Consider the following 15,155-nt stretch of genomic DNA (forward strand, 5'->3'; position numbering starts at 1 on the left):
GTCTCTTTCGGCGAATTGCTTCACGCAAACGTCTCATAACGCCCAAATAATACTCTTTGTTTACTGTCTGGCCTTCTGGCAAAAATTCATGATGCACTACACCGTTGTAATCCATGGAAACCGTCAGCATTGCCTTCTTTTTTGACTGAAAACGACGTGGTTTTTTTGGTCTCGGCTCATTTGGTGAACGCCATTCACTTGCCTGATGTCTGGATTGCGTGTCGTACTCATAAACCCACGTCTCGTCTCCAGTAATGATCCTTTTGATGACTGTGGGATCGGATTCAGCCTCGCAAATCATGTCTTTTGCGACGTCAACACGGTCTCTTTTTTGCATGAAATTGAGGTCTTTTGGCACCAACTTTGCTGCTACACGACGGAAACCCAAATCATTAACCACAATGTCTTGGGCGGATCCATAGGCAATGTTCAAGTCCTCCGCTATTTCTCTGATGGTTAATTTGCGGTTATTGACCAACATTTCTTTTACTTTATCAATTTTTTCACCGACTTTCGATGTCGATGGTCTGCCACTGCGTTCATCATCTTCGATTGACTCACGACCACTTCTGAACCGCTCGTGCCACTGGTAAACGACCGTTTTTTTTAGAGAATCGTTGCCGAAACACTTTTCCAACATTTCCAACGTCCGTGCGCCACTAAATCCGTTTTTTACGCAAAATTTAATACAAGTTCGTTGTTGCAAATTTAAATCCATTTCTGAAATTGTAAAAAATCGCCAACACACACAGAGATAGATGTACTCTTGGCTACGTAACTTTTGCAAATGTCAAGTTATGACACTAAGATTTAAAGGGAATATCAACAACAGATGTACCAATTTAACAAAAAAAACAGAACTCAAATCGGAACGATGGGAGCGCCACACGGTGGTTATTCCGGGAACTTTTTGATCAAGGTAGTACTTTCAATTTGATCACACAAATACTGCATTCCAATTCGGCTCCCCACCTTTTCATTTCAATATTTGATAGTTGAAATTAACGTTTAATGAGCATCATATACCTACTGTTCCAAATATTCTACATTATAATGGAGCTTGACTAAATAATTAGTTTTATTTATTTTATCCTGTCATATAATATATTTCGGCACGGCCATTGGATATCAAAAATTTTCTTACTCCTTAAACCCTTCTCTCGCTTCACCCGACGATACACGTACGTTCTGATTACCCATCACTGTCGTATTTTCCTTTCGGGGTATTCCCAGTTACATTTAAAGTGGAAAAAGTACCATATTATGGATTAGAAAGTAAACAACTCATGCACATAAGGGATTGACTTTGTCATAAAACTTGTTTGGAAAACTGCCTAAAACATTGTCCATATTAAATGAGTTGGTAATTTTGCATGGACATCAAACAAATTTACGGAGTGAAGCCTGAAAGTGTGAAGTATATAAAACATATTATTCATAATATAAAATACAATTTTCACCCCTCTTGTCGTCCATATATCTCTAAAATTTTAATTTGATATCGGAATATTTTCCTGTGTAAATAAAGATACTATATAACTATGGAGCATGTGGAAAGGATAAACTGAGCTTTTTACGGCGTTTTTATGACTGAATATATTAAATTACATTTCCTTAAGCCGTAAAGGGTTTTTTACACCGTTTTATGAATTATTTTATTAAAGATTTTTTCGTTTGTCAGTAAACTTAAAAGACCAGTAACTTAAACTTAGACCAGTGCTGCCGCTATTTGTGCATGAATGATCATGAGAAGGTTTGCATCAGAGCCTGTGAACACATTAATAATCTCATTCACTTCTGTGCTCAAGCTTAGAGTTGAATTCAAACTGTTACATATTCCATGAAAACACACAAATGATAGAGATTTCTGATCTATATTTATGCTGTTTCCAGCCTGCGAGCAATTATAGCACCCATCTAGACTTTATATTCCCAAGAGACTTAGCATCACTGAATACGTAACTCTGTTATTCATTGATTTGCGGCTTTTTGGGTGTCCTTTAGACGATAAGCCTTTTGGAGGGACACATTATTACGGAGTGCATAAGGGATTGGGAGAACGTTAAGTGAAAATTTTCCCAGTGGTTCGCAATATGATGGAAAAGCATTTTAGGTAGAATGATATCCTAGGAAAATAGGAATCGTTTTATTACTGTTCCTTTTAGAGCTTGTTTCCTTTGATTATTTGAATTACCATTCAGTCTAGGTTTAAACTAAGCTGCTTACATCAGGCACTGAATTGGGACTCAGAATCAGATGCTGGATCAAGTTAATTTTTTAAAAAAAGACGGCATATGAGCATATAAAAATCGGACTCGGTGGAATCCCCAATTTCACAAAATCTATCATTAATCGTGGGAATTCCAATTTTTTTTAGATATTGCACTTTGAACATGCATTTCAAGTGTTTTAATTATAATTAGCATTCTTTCTCGGGAATAATGAATTCTCTAATGAAATAAATGCATATGAATGGTAATTGCTGGAAATGGCTTCAAAACCTGGCGGAATTGAAGTAGAGGTGAAATGCAGAAGCACTAAGGAAGAGAGCGAAAGGTAGGTGTGAAAGGACTTGAAAGACATTAATAACGTAGAGAAGAGTTCGTATCTTTGCATCCCTTACGAAGACTATCCAAACGCCTCTGAGCCGCTGCTCTTATTTGGTTCCATTTTTTTTCTCACATCCTGGCATACCTCTCGCCATGGTTCCCTCTCCTTAGCCTTTAACCCTCGAGGGAAACCCAGCCTCCTTACCTGTGATGAACTCCCCTTTTACCCTTTTTCAGTCCCTTGTTTTCTCCTCCCCCATTCCACAATCTTCTCTCTTATCCACTCCTCCTCAGGTTTGCCAACCTACTATCTTCAAAATAATGGGATTATTACGGGTGCTAAAATTCTGTCCTCACTTCAATTTCGCGTTCACACCCTTCTATGATGTTTCGGCCGCCTCTCGTCCGCATGTTCCGAGAGGTTTGGACTACAGTTATTATAGTCTATTAATAAGTTCCGTAAGCTAAAGCAAAATATTGTCATTATGGTCCAAGATTTGTACCAATTAGGCCTTGCATTTCGCCAGTAAAAGGTTCATTAGGAAAAATAATTATTATATTTATTTTTATGACGATCTTGCAATTACACTAAAATATTTCAAATCGCTACTGATACGTCCTTTAACGTCCCCTTACTTCTACGAGTGTAACTTGAATGGAATATGTCAATAATGAGAGCAACGGTGGATACCTGCGGAGTGTTATTTTAAGCTGAAATCTAATTTGACAGCACAATTTTCTTTTGAAATAATCGAGGGACGTAATATTTTACTCAGTTAATATCCCAAAGATCACTCTCATAAATATTATTAACCAAAATGTTAAATCAAATCCGCACTCCATTTCTGAAGTTACTTGCAATTCTCAAATTGAAAATTACACCATCCATCTCGCGACGTCTCTCCTGCAACTCTGCTAAAAATCAGGATTTCTCCTAGTTTAGCTTCTGTCATGTTGTTTTTGTATTAAGGATGGTGGACAATGTTACTTAAATGCAATTTCCCACAGCTCACCATAGCCTTGAAAGCTAATGTGAGAATTCGATTGGTTCAGAATGATAACCTTCCACCCACTGAAATAACTTATTTACCTGAAGAATGCAGGTGGTACTGAAAATGTCAAACACTTTAGAGTATTCCACTTCGTCTCAAAGCGGGTGACGCAAGCTACCAAAGCCGCAAAACCCGAAGAATGTATCCGGCCAACTTTCATATTCGGGTATATGATTTATCGCTTGATCAAGCTAACCCGGAGAGGCCGTGCGGTTGAGTCCATCTTCGGCCATTTGTCCCATATCATTACGTAATTGACTATTAAAAAACTATTTATACGATAAAAAATTATCGCATACATGAGTGAGCCAGGAAGAAACAATCATATTCACTCACCCTTTCACCAAAGCCGTAACCTCAGATCTAGAGCATCGATGGGGGAAAAAGGTGTTCATTTCTAGGGATTTGATTATTTCACACAGTGTTGGCAGCACTGTGCACTGCCACTTCCACACCAACCGCAGGGGAGGCGGGCTCTCCGCTGGTGGCCCCGTCCCGCAATCCGTCTCTTTCCCTCCTGCCCCCCCCCGCTACCTTCCTCCCGCTCCTCAACCTCGATACGCACGCGAGCCTTCTCTCCCCCTCCGCTCCCACAAGAGCCCTCCTCGCGAAACCTCTTCTTACCCGGAGAGCACCCCCCCCTCACTCCTTCGGTCGGGTGGAGATATGAAGATCACAGCGCGCGAGGAGAGTTGGGGCCGCGGGGGGGATGGGTGTGATAGGGGGCAGACGAAGAGGGATGAAGGTGTGTGAGGATTCGACTCGCGAGCGGCCCGCTGTAACCGCCTCCTACCACCCCCAACACGTTTTCCCACGCGGCTACCGCCCAGTGAGCGGTTGAGAACATGCAACCGGGGCGGAGGAAATGGAGGGGAGAGGTTTAAAGGAAGGGGGTTCGAGGGTCTGATACTTAGATGAAGGAGGGGGCAGTTTTGGGGGAAGGGGTAGGTTGCTCGCTCGAGAAGTAAAGAAGAAGAAAAGGGTTGAAGAGAATAGGGGCGGCGGGAGGGGAGTAGGATAGGGGGTTAGAGAAGAGGGGTCAGGCACTCGGGTGGTGGAGCGGGAGCGGTTTGGCTGCGTAAGGGAGAAAAAGGGGGAAGATAAAACTGCGGTAATGGATTAGCATGGGGGTGGGGGAGATGGGATTAGGGGCCGATCGAGTGGGATGATGGGAAATGGGAGGGATCGGGGAAGGGTATATGGGAGTGGTTAGGATCGGTTAGGCGTGCAAAGTTGGATGAGGGGTGACGGAGGGGGAGTGGGGTTTTTCAAGGTGTGTGCTGCGGAAGAAGGAGCGAAGGGTTGGAAGAAGGGGATGGAGGATAAAGAAATGTGGTAGTTTTGAAGATGGACGGCGAAGGGGAATGGTTTGCGGAGGGTGTCCGAGTGAAGAAGTCTGAGAGAAATTTGAAAAAAAGGCAAGGGTGTGGAAGGACTAATGGATTTACGTTAGAGAGGAGAAAACAACGTTTTTGAAGCGATAGGGTAGAGCAGCAAATGCAAAGGAAGAAAGGGAAAGAAAATGGAGTCCTTTTGGCTTTGATTATTTAAATACTAGTTGCCTTAATTTGTACTGATATAAATTCGTTGGTTAAAAAATTCAAATAACTATTTCCACTTGAATTGTGGAGCTCTGGTTTCCTTGAAGATATTTTACCTTGTGTAATGCTTCACAAATGATAGAAGTATACCGAAGTGAATAAGTGAATTATTTAAGAATGTGGTGACATAGAATATGCTTTCGCTAAAAAATATGCTCTTATGCAATATGTACAATGCAGAAAAGCAAACAAAGACGCCAAGTATCAAGGTAATAAACAAATTCCTTTCTAGCAGATTGAAGGGAAAGGACATTTTATAACGCGATTGACAAGGTTTTTGAGCTTGGATTAAAATAATATGGAACAAAAATATAGATTATCAAAATTTGATACGGCTGAGAGGATAGAAAAAAATTATCTGCGATGGTAGAACACTTAAATTTTCGTTGAAAAAGAGGACATACTTTATTTATACAAGGAATTTTATTTCCAACACCATCTCAATACAGTTACTTACCGGAATGCCTTTTTTAAATATTTGATCAGGAGCATTTGTAGTGAACAGCAAACTGGAGTATAACTGAATGATAGACTGCTTTATTTTAGTATAATCCAAGTATTTTCTTGAGAATTATTCGAGGTTTCTGCAATTGTGAGGTCGCGGTCAAAACTCTGTTGGTACACTTATAGAGCTTTAAATCTCATCATCCCTTGCGATGAAGCAAAAACTGCATTATTGGTAATTACAATGCAGTATATATAGCATTATAACCGGGTTATTTCTCCTTCTCTTTCATCTTCCACTGCTTTACCTCCCTTTGAAAATTTTCTCTACTCTTGAGCTCTCCATCAACAAGTAATGTACTTAGTGAGTGAATCCCATTGAGTGTATAGGGTTGGCGAAGAAATGTTAGCATGTCGCTAAAAGTTAATGCGCGTAATATAAAGTGAAAAGGTAATATGTACACACATATACACTGGCATTCATATATGTACTGAAACGGATATCGGTGTATTGAAAATTGCGACGTTTTTAGAGAAAATAGGGCGAAGTGGAAAGTGATACTACCATTCACTCAATCCTTTTCTACTTTTTTAAATATTACAGTCACAAAATATATTATTCAAATTATTAGAATCATTGACAAACATTCCCTAAACGTGCTGAAGTTTAAATTCTCGATGCCTGTTGTACTACCAATACATTGTATTGATATTACCAAGCTGGTGGTATTTAAACTAGTTCACATAAGGCACAGACTTTGCTCCTTGCAGCTAGTAGTAGTGACCAACTCGCTGCATCAGATGGTTTCTACTATATCGTCACATGTGGCTACTATTTTTACGATTTAGCCACCCCGAGTGGGTAGTCAAGGCTTCTGAATGAATAAGAAATGTTATCTATCGGATACCGCTGTGTTATTTAGAAACAATTGAATTTTAAAATCCATTACATCCAGTTACGAAACAACCCAGTGGTGTTGACCTCTATCGCGTTTGTATGCATGTAAGTTTTATTATTCACATTCCAAATTACTTTTAAAATTACCTGTGCTCATAAAAAACACGCTTTACATCAGTGGACGACCATTTAAATATATCTTTGCTCATTTTCTTTGCTATTTATTCAGATATAACACGAAAAAACCCATCAGTAAGAAAAACAGTATTGCAAACTTCTCTAGCAGCGACCATTTGGCTTTCTGAAACGAGTCATTAGCATCACTTTACAGGCGTGATTAGGATACGTAATCGTCAACCATCATTAAGGTTAAAAAATATCGGGTTGGTCTTCTTTCTCCACAAGGTACTATTTTCTCATATTCTCTAATTTTTTTTCCATTTTCTCCCTTTATTTATTTATATTGATGCCTTCAATTGCCCATTCCTCATAATTAGTACTTATCCTTATTCTGGAATTATTTCACTCCAATACAATCAAAATTTGTATCACTTCCATAGCCTCGGTAGAACTTATTAAATGAGAATTTATCAATCTATCATTATCGTTATTAGTCAGCATCACGTTTACGTTATTTCTAATCTTCTTTTATCTGCTGCTATAATTTCCAAGTCTTGCGCTGAAGCAGCTATTTACTAGAACTAATTTATGTGTAAGATGTTACGAACTGTTACCTAAAGTCCAGCGTTATCATCACCACTAATTTAGCTCCCCTAACAGGAAGCATCATTAGATAATACTCTCGTGCTTAATGGGCACATTTTCCATCTTTAATCGCTGGTAATTTGTGTCTTTCAGGAAACAGCATTCGTCTACTTATCTCTTCCCCTGCGAGTATACAAAGTGTACAAAGTCTAGCAAAGTGTAGCATAAAAACCGTCTCTGAATAAAAAACATAAGAAGTTCATTCAAATTTAGGGCAAAACTTTTCTTGAAGCCCTAGTAAATACAAACTTAGAATAGGTGCTAGTTTAAGTATGTGAGCTTATGCTAATCAATTCCTTAAAGTACATAATTTCACTGTCGTTCTTTGCGGGTATAATATATATTTTCTAATGAGGGAATAGTTGGCAACTGAAACAATAAGCATTACCAAGAATAAACAAAATGTGTCAAAAGAGTATTTAAAACCTAGAACTGCAGACACTCAAATACAGCAAAATTAAACGCAACAATTTAGTTACTGGAGACACATTAAGTAGCATACGTTTATATGGTGTTGAAACCGAGGGAATAATTCAATGACCAAAATTTAATTTTTCGGTGAGTATGTTATGAGAAATAAATGAAAAAATTCGTCGAAAAAACCGGTAAATACTTTTAAGAAAAGATATGAACAATTTAGACAATAATTTGATTGATAAGTTGTGTAAAATTGTATGTCACAGCTTAGTTTTGATTTTTTCTTGTTGATTGGGAAACTCCTGTTAATGAGGTGAGGATTTTCTTTTTTTTTGTGTTAGAGATTGGTGTTTGGATGTTTCCTTAGATTGTATTGTTTTTTTCTGACTGATTATGTTTACTATCTCTAGTGAAATTAAATGGATTTGAGATGTCATTTTATTTTTCCAAGATACGTTTGACTGTAATACTTGGAACTTGTGTGTCACCTGGCATTGTCTATCTGCGCATGTGCGTTTTAATAATATCAATAATAATAAATCGATACTTCATAATAAGCTCGATGTCCCTCACGCGCGGATCTATGTGGATAAGAAGCAAAGTAAAGGAATCAAATGAAAAACGGAAAAGTTGCTTTAGAGACGAAAATGGTATTTTTTATGTTAACGTCCCGAGATTGCCTCAGTTTCTTTATTAGCGGACATAACGGTGATAACAACATGGTTTCCATTCATAAATACGCACAATGACGACAACCGTAGCTCTCCCGCGTTAGTGTGATAAATTACACATAATTTGGGTCACAAAACCGTGCTAGTGTTGATTTCTTTTAAGCACCACACAAAATCACAAATATAAGTAGTTTGGAATAAAAAAAGTAGGTTCTTGTTACATTCTATACAGATAAAAGAATAAAATTTTTCTTATAACGAATGAAAGATCAATACCCATCTAGGGCTCAAAAATGCAGAATTCCAGGTTTTGTATGTCGGCACAGGAAACAATCCAATGAAAATATAAAATGCTATGGGGTGGAAAAAATGGGGAGATCACCACCGTGATCTCTAGTGAGTGGCCCATGCTTAGGTTTCTTAGACTCTGTCAAGTTTGGGAGCAGATAGCCCAGCTTCTGTGTTTTTAGCGTCGATCACACTCCGTAGAAAAGAAAACTTGGTGGAGGAGATGGAAGACTGACGTGAGCTTGGTGGAGGAGGAGGAATGGACGATGGTAGTTTGGCCAGTGAAGTGGAAAGAGGAAGCGAAAGAGAGGGGGGGAAATCGAGGACCGGGGGCGGCCGTGTGAGAGACTTGCGAGAGAAGTGACGGAATTGGAGGGGTACAATGGAAATGACAAGAGTTTCGGGGTGCGGGAGAACTTGCGGGTTTGGGGTGTTAGTGGAGGAAGGGGGAGAAGTTGGGAGTGGGACGAGCGTGCGGTGATGAGAGAAGAGGAAGCGAGGTTCGGGAACCTAGTTACGTTTACGAGTTGGACGGGGCGAACGAGAGGGCGGGAGAGATAGGCGAAGCCGGGAGAAAGGAGTGGAGGCGGAATAGGTGTTTCGCACGAGGGGCGGTTGAGGGGTGCGGGGACGGCATCTGTATGTCAGTAGGTGAGTTTGGAAGTCGGGCGGAGGGAGTTGGGGTGAGAAGTGGGTGGGGAGCGACGCTCGCATCGTGAGGGGAAATGGAAGGGAGGGTAGAGATTGGGAGGGAGGATGGTGGGAGGGGAGGGCCGCTATGTGGTGAGAGGAGGACGTGATAAAGTGTTCCGAGGGGATGATGAGGGGGAGGGAGTGGGGAATAGGGAGGGGGTGATGCCAAAGGGACCGGCGCGGAAGGGGGCAAGGAGGGGGTTATAGTAGTAGGTTAGGAGTAAGGCAACGGGGACGCAACCCTGCCGCGCAGAGGGAGACCAAGAGGGAGAGGGAAAGAGTGAGGTTGCATCATCGTGGCGGGGCACGTGCTCTACGGGACTGAGCGGAGGGAGGGCGTATGGAGGTGAGGGAGGTGGAGGCGTAGCGCGGTGTTGAGTAGTGTGTGGAGGGGCGGAGGGTGACGGGGAGGGGAAGAGCGGAGGAGGGAGGGAAGGGGATGGAGAATCTCGTGTAGACTCGAGGGCGGAAGGCGGCTCAGTCTGCGCTCGGAGTGGGTCGCAGGAGCCTTTGCGGAGAGGAACCAGCTGGGACCGAGTGGCCCCTATTGGGGAAGGAGAAGGCGGGTAGGGGGCGGGGGTGGTTGTTTTCGTGGATTGGGAGAGGCGGAGGGAGGGAGGTCCATGGGAGAGGAGATCGGGTGGGTGGCGTTCAAAGAGGGGAATGCAAGGAGTGAGAGAGGCAAGAGGTTGGGAGGCTTGTTACGGTTCGTTCGCTGAGAGGGATAGATAGGCTGCCGGAGGAGCGGACGGGTCGCCCGAGGAATCATCCCTGCCGCCGCTCCGGCCGCCAAAAGCAGCGGTAGTGCTATTCGCCCCCTTCTTCCTCGTTACATCTAGGGTCTTCTCCCCTGAGGTGTCCGCGGGGGGTCCTCCAGACGGCTTGGAGTGGGCCGTGGTGAATATTACCATATATCTATATGCATACTTACGTGTGTGTACTGTGAATGTGCATATGTGTGTGTATATATATATATATATATATATATATATATATATATATATATATATATATATATATATACACACACACTTGCCTACTCTTTACACGATAGCGTAGCTAATTAGCCCACTTAGTTCATCATCTCGCCCGCACGTTCTTCCCCGACTCTTTCAGTTAATGCCGTCACCGAGACCCCATTATGATGCTCCTGCAAACCTTCGCTTTCGTTGTACACGTCTCACCCATAAAAGTTGGTGCTTGACGGTGGGAGCGTTGTATCCTCGTAACTGGAAGAAATTCTCATTTTTAAATAGTTTAGAAACAACAGTTATCCTTAGAATGGATTCAGTTCGTTCGTAATTTATTCTCTTCTGAACCAACTATTAATCAAACGGACGTAATCACTACAAGACTTAATATCTCGCGTTGTATTTTAACGATGGCGCGTAGACCAGAAAATAATAACGTGGGAGGGTCCAATTTTTTATGAAGTGAATGAATTTCCTTTTCTTTTTTATGAAGTTCCTTTTATTTTCCTCAAAATATTATTAGTTAGAAAAATCTGTACCTGCAGTTTATACTCATCAGTGAATTGTCATTTCATCCTGCGTGATTTGCCATTTTAGCGTCATGGATGAATCTCGGTTTAAGGAATTTGAAAACGGATTTGTATTTTTAAGATACACGCTCATGATTGATTTAGTCTCCCTTCGAACGGTCGTAAAAAAATAGGGGCGATTATCCACGAGAGAATCACGCCTCGAATTAGTGGAGAGAATCATGGCCATCGCCAAAACATGCTGCTCCATTCCTTCGCACTTTGCGCGCCGGCAAATTTCCCGCTTTATTCGGTGCAGCATTTTCCAATCGTGCTTTTTCCCCTACCTCTACTCGACCTCCTTCACCTTATCCTTTTTCCATCTTTATTTTCCCTGTTTCTCCAACTCATTTTCCCCTTCCCTTTCTGTATCTCTCGCCCGCACACCCAACCACACGCGCACACTCCCAGCCCCTCTGAATTTTTCCAAAAGCCGACCAACTCACTCTCCATGTGTCCTCGGGAAATTCCTAGCCATTTGGGTCCAACCGCTACGGTCCGGCGACTACTCCAAAACTCCCGCCTTCTCTAAGCAACGCCCTTTCCCCATAGCCAAAGTCCAACACCCTCTCGTTTTCCCCACAATAATGTTTTCGAGTATTTAATTTTTTTTGCTCGTTTCCTTTTTTCTTTAAGTTCGCTGACCTCCTCTCATCTACGTGTACCTTCTCCTCCTGTAAAACCGGCGTGACCTCTTTCCTTCCGCGTCTCTGTTTTTGCTCCTCCCTGACAATTAAAATGACTAGTTCACGTTTTCAACGTCGCCGCATGGAGCTGTATATTTTTGTTTTAAAGCGTGTTGGTCGCCGCGATTAATATTTATTTTCATGTTTCAATGTATTGTTGTGAAACGGTTCCGAACCTTTTCATTCTTTCGTGACTACGCGCGTCGACGCGTTCTAATCACGGTCGTCCCCTTCAGATTCCTTTCCGCTTTTTTCCCGCCAACCCCGAATCTTTTTTTCTCCTTCGTTGGACCTTTCATTTCGAAGAAAATAAAACAACATTTCTCAGATGGGTACGTATGGTGCTCGTTTATAAAAGTTGTAATTTTTTATTAATTTTTTTTTAATTTTTCCGTTTTGTTTCTCTCCATTTTTTTGGACGTGTAACATTTTCAAGAGACCCGTTCAGTAAATCGAAGCATTTAAAGGCTTTATCGCTTTAAGTCTGCCATGTTTTCACCATTTAACTTTGCAAGCTAACAGTCCGCGGTAAATCACAAGCTGTTTTGAAAATCCCCCCTTAACTCGAAAATATCTCTTTCGAACTTTGGGGTCTTGTTTCGTGCTTTCAAAGAGACGGATTCCACAAAAGCCATCTCTTTCGTAATATTTTTTTTAATACTGAGCTTTTTCATCGTGTGAAGGCTAAATAAAAATTTCACTCAGAGAGACGGAAATTTCCTGGAAAAAGTCAACCCTTTTCTTTATTATAAATACCTAAAATTTCATATTTTATTCGCATATACAACATGTCTAGTTTTTAGAAATTTGTCCATTTATTAAAAGTTTTTTTCTTGTTTGTTATTTCAATAGCTGCATATGATTGTCAATAGCCCATTCAAAAAATTAATTGCCTGGTTAGTAAAGGAAAGACTGCCCTCGTTAAACTGAATATTGTTAACACTAATACTACGTCAATTTTCAGGGTAGGGTTTTTATTTTCGTTTTTCAATAGTTGCATGTTTTAGACTTTTCAACTGTTTATCTTATTTCATTTCTCTAGCCTGGCCGTATTTAAATGCAAAAGGAAATCTAGTTTCTATTTAGTCTTGTTTGATTTTATAATTAATATCCAATGAATGATTACTCATTTATAAAGGGTGTTGATTGGATAACCTTTCAGTCAATACGGTGACGTTATTAGAGTTTATTTACTGTGATTAAGTATTATCTTGTTTTAAAGCAATTATAATTGTAAGACTTTTTCATACTATAGAAATACATATGCCAAGTCCAGTGTCCGTAAGTTTAATGCTTTGTGTGAGATCTTTCCCATGCAACTTTCAATAGAACATCTGCGTGATTCTTGCAATTTAAAAATTTTCTTTGCCGCCAGCGCACTCGCACGTTGAGAAAAAGAAAAAAAATAGCGGCCAAACTCTCTCGACCTGACGTCCAAAAATCTGCCATCTACGATTTCCTTGTATCTCCTAAACAATGACGTACGATGCACACACAAAAAACACGCCCGTACACCGCATTCTGCGGATTCCCGCCATCTCTTCTCCTCTTCCAGGTCGACCGACGCTGCACCATTCGGTCTCATGCACACACAGAAGAAGAATTTCCATAACACCCCTCCGCATTCCTACCCCAATTCCATGGAAACCAATTTTCCATCCCCCAACAGAGTCACTTCCGTTGTTTACACTCTTAGGGACCCATATAACCCCTCTTCCCTTCCTCCGCGCCCTTGCTTACCTTTCCCACCCGGCTTTCCACTCCTTGGCCCTTCCGCCATTGCCACATCTCTCACTTCACATCTCCTGGACCCATTCCCCCTTCTCTTCTTTCCCTCACATTCCGCATCCTCTGATTTACCTTTTCACCTATCCCATCTTAAACTTCCATAACAAGAATGCCGCCTACATCTCTCTCTTTTTTGCATAATTTTTTTCCTGCTCCCCTCCAAGCTCACATCCAATCGTGACAGGTTGGAAGGGAATGGCGATCATTTTTTTTGCTTTGAATGTTGAAAGGAGGGAGATGACAGGAATCGATCGAGTGCTTTGCCAAGAATTTTTTTGCGCATTCTTCCCCTCCTATCTTGTCTCTTCCTATGGGTGCGGGGAGAATCTCCGGAACTGCTAAGTTCCTGGAATGCATTGGTAAGAAAGCACTTCATGTACGCGCTATTGTGCCTTTTCCCCCGTCAAAAAATTCGCCTCCACTTGATCGAATGTACCACTAGCATGCATCGTCGCGCATGTTGTGATTTCTTCTTTTGAAGACGGAGGGAGGTGAAACGAGTGTTGCTCTGAACGACACGGCGTCCCTTCTCACGCTAGCTTGACTCGTCTGCGAAAAGCACGTACGGGTACGATACCGATGCCACTTAGCGATTGCTCCTCTCCACCTAAACGGAAGGAAGTAGCGCAAATATTTTCCTTTGAGAGCCTTTCTCCACCTTTTCCGCAAACCGAAGTACTCCTTTTTCAGTTTAACAGACTCAATCGATTTGGCATCTCTCTATAGCGTAAGTGGAATATATTTGCAAATTCATACTATTTTTAGCCTAAGGAATACACATCATAATAAACCGCGGCGTCGATAGTTATTTCGAATACATTTTGAAAATAATAAAGGATTCGCCCAAAATTTACGATTTACCTTGCGTCATTCGTTTTATATAACCCTTTGTTTTAAAAATATCTTTCAATGGATATTGATTCAATGGCACCTTTAGTGTAAAATAATTTATTAAGTATCTCCAACGACACAGTTCCTCTTGAACCTTCACGGGGTCATGATATAAAAGATGAAGTATGTTTTTTAGGTGTTCCGAAGACTAATCTCACGCTACATCATAACACTCGTACTCTGCAGTAAAAGGCTAGTATTTACGAAATCTAGTTATGGCGTCAAACCAATAATGGATAATTTGATCAATTTCTGGTAATAGCAAGATTTTATTTCGAGTTATTTTTGTTGATTAATATGTATTTTTTTAAATCCTTACCTTTAAAATACGAGCAAATAGGAAAGAATAAATAACAAAATTAAAATTGAAAAAAAATGAAAAAACTTCGAGAAAAGATGGCTAGAGAGAGACATCGCAATCGATAACATCGATTGCGACGAGTAAAAGAAAATAGCTATTGATAATAAGGTACCGAGCTGTCGACATTGCACAGTCTGTCGGAAATCGGAAGAGGAAGGTGATCTGTGTATGAAAGTGCGAGAATTTGGGATGTAGTAGTAGGTTCATAGCTATATGTGTTCGTTCCATATATTAGGTGATGTATCTGTAATTTCCTTATTTTTTCAAGTCTGTGTCTTCCATTAATGTAACCCCAACGCACTGCTATGCAGGCTGCCACGGGGGGATTTTATGTTGGAAACTGAATGAGTAATATCACTGCGGGTCTATTAATGGCGTACGTGCCTACGAAGGACGGCGTGAGATATCAAGGAGAATTTTGTACAGATAAAATGCTTTATTTCTTTACTCTCCGCTTTGAGTCAGTTAGTGGTTTCTTCTAGTTGGTTGCAATCGATAAATCGAGATAGTT

At 40.9% G+C, this 15,155-nt stretch overlaps 1 protein-coding gene across 2 annotated transcripts in view; it reads left to right on the top strand.

Annotated features, from left to right (window-relative positions):
- LOC139694062 (uncharacterized) overlaps window positions 1-15,155 on the top strand; it is a 302,149-nt gene that overhangs the window by 163,440 nt on the left and 123,554 nt on the right. The window contains exon 1 of one of the 2 annotated variants that reach the window (XR_011702092.1): window positions 10,059-10,275. The exons of the other annotated variant lie outside the window; for it this stretch is intronic. The gene's annotated coding sequence lies outside the window, so the exon portion shown is untranslated. Of the gene's footprint in view, window positions 1-10,058; window positions 10,276-15,155 lie in introns of those variants that run through there. 2 annotated transcript variants of the gene reach the window in all.

Source organism: Hetaerina americana, unplaced genomic scaffold, assembly GCF_022747635.1.
Source record: "Hetaerina americana unplaced genomic scaffold, ioHetAmer1.1.p SCAF_5, whole genome shotgun sequence".
NCBI lineage: Eukaryota > Metazoa > Arthropoda > Insecta > Odonata > Calopterygidae > Hetaerina > Hetaerina americana.